Below are 2,782 nucleotides of genomic sequence, written 5' to 3' on the forward strand. Positions count from 1 at the left end.
ATTGTTACTAGGAACCCTAACCCAGTTAGGCCCCAGTAGGATCTCTAACAACTAAGACGCCGCCACCGCGACCACCGAAGTATTCCTCACTTAGTTCGCAGATAGCACTTTACAAGTGAAAGAATAGATAAGAAGGAACTAAAACTAACGTAAATATATAGTAGTGACGTTAGTATATAACGGAGTTCGCCACCTAACGAGTAGTGAGGTTAATAGGCGGCTAAGTTAGCTCTCGACTATTTCTACTGTCTCTTCTCTCTCGTCTTTACTCTATTCCGTCAAGCAATCACTTAATTCTCTCCGTTCCTAACGAATATTTAAAGAATATCTTCATTGACCTCGAAAAACAACGCTGCACCATTTTTATAGCTTCATTTAGTATATTTTTCATTAAGAAAACCGAGCTTTAATTATTTACAAACAGTTTTAAGCAATATAAGTAATCAAGATACTCCGCGAAGATCTCGTCGCGTGCAAGGGCTTACGCCTAATTCTACACCAACAACACCGTAATAGTAAGTTCCGTAAACGCCTCAGTATATTACTTCGTTGTTAGATCCGTTTACACTAACGCTCTTAAATTAGCAGCAGTAAGTGGCGATTCGGAGACAAGGCACTATTAAGGTTAGTCCGTGGGTAACCTAAGCTCCCTTATAAAGACTCAATGTAATGATCGGAACGTAACTTATTTATAGTTTTAGAGGCATTACTCTTAGTACGGCTATAGCATTAAATGTTTAGATGTCGTATCCTCGTTATTTCTCGATTTAAAAATCACCACGGAAAATACTAGCATTATACCGTAAAGAAGGAATCGACGTAACCGAATAGATTAGATAAGCCATTTAAATAGTCGAAAGAATATAATAGTTAAGTGAAAAGTTCGTGCTGGAAATCGCTAATTACATTAAAGGCGATCTAGAATTAAAGATAGTGTTTAAAAATAAAGTGATTAAGAATGAGAAGACTAAAAGATTTTAAGTATTAATTAAAGAAGCGGTTAACAACCGAAATAAGTATAACGAAATTAAGAGAAGATTCATTAAAGATATTAATTATACTAGAAGTTAGAATGTAGCTCTATTTCTAAAGAATACGAGCGATAGAGATACGGTTAGCCGGAAGTTTAGATAATAAATAACCGAAGAATTTTAGGAAGGTATCGTAATATAGTAGTTAGACAATACAGCGTATACACTAGAGAAGCTCTAGTGTATAAGAATAACGTCTAAGCTACGGGACGAGACACTCATGAATATATTACGTCGAATTAATCATTAAATAATGAAACGGCTAGCCGATCTTACGGGTACAAAGTTTTCTTAACCAGCACCGTAACGAATCGATATCTTTACGGTATAGTCGAACCTAGACGATTTTAGAAACGCCATGAATAATTATGGGCATTCATAAGTTATAGCTACGCGTTTAGAATATTATCTTTAGTTAAAGAATAGATTACACTAACTAAATAATGTAGAGCTACTAAATATATATAATTTAATTCTCACCGAGGGTCTCCCAGGGGTACCGATTAACTAAATTAGTTAGGTCGAATAGAATCTCATTATAGAAAAGAAACTAACTATAAAACCGTCTACTAAGAAATTCATAGAGAAGAGATCTAGTAAGATACTAGCGAAAGACGAGACCGAGAATTAGTTAAAGGACTCCTAAGGATAAGCGATAAAATCTTCGCCTTTACCGACCGTACCTAAGAAATAGCCGGAAGGAGAGTAGAGATATTAAAAGCGAAATATCCTAGATTACTTTAAGAATAAGTCTATAATGGAAAAGCTCACTAAAATTAAAGAAAGAGAAGTCGTAATTAAGGAAGCGACTAAAAAGTAATTAGAAATTCGAAACGAATACATTAAAATAGTGATTTAGTCTAGAAAGAGACCGCGGTCAATACCGTTAGTTCTAAGAATATCTTTAGAGATAGAAGTGAGAGCTCCTAAGCGAATACACTTCTCGTTCACCGAATAAGCGTTCACGAAAGCTAAAGAAACCATTACCAATAGTAAATATCTCCGTAGAGAGTTTCAAGAGTTATCTTCGCCCTTTAATACGAGACTATATAAATAAAATCCATTAAGAAATCCTTTCAATGTGGAAAGACTAGTATAAGAGATTATTATAGACTGATCTAAGAGAGTTAAGTATAATACCGGCAAAGGCACTTTGACGAAGCGACAAGCGAATAAAGTAGTTCAGTACGGATTTAAAGCTATTACACGAGCATTCTAAAGATTAATCGGAGTATTGTCGACTAATGTTAGTTCGAGGTAATCTCTTTAGTATTACGCTACCCTCGAAGTAATTCGAATTATAGAAAGAGTGAAGACTAAAAAAGATACGTCAAAAATTCAGCGAATTCGAGACGCTTTAAAGAAATTTAAAGAGTATAGTCGCGAAGTAAAGAAATCTCTTCGCGGCGAGAATTACTACTCGAAAGGATGTATAATTAATAAGAAAGAATTAAAATATCTTTTACTTAGTACGGATTATAACGGTTAATTATCTATAGATTACGTTATTAGAGACATCGCGATCTACCGAAAGCACTAAGTGAAAGACGGATAGAATGTAATCTACCTATATAACGTTCGAGGAACATTTACGTTTACAATCTAGCCGCGATCGTAGCGATAAGATAAGTTTATATAGAAGAAGCTAATTCTCTATCGAGAGATCAACCATTAATGGTTAATATACGTCGATCTCGATTCTCGAATCGTTTACGCCATGAATTCGATTAGAAAGCGCACGGCAAAAGACT

This window comes from Cladophialophora psammophila (genome assembly GCF_000585535.1).
Source record: "Cladophialophora psammophila CBS 110553 chromosome Unknown aczJe-supercont1.4, whole genome shotgun sequence".
In the NCBI taxonomy this organism is placed as follows: Eukaryota; Fungi; Ascomycota; class Eurotiomycetes; order Chaetothyriales; family Herpotrichiellaceae; genus Cladophialophora; species Cladophialophora psammophila.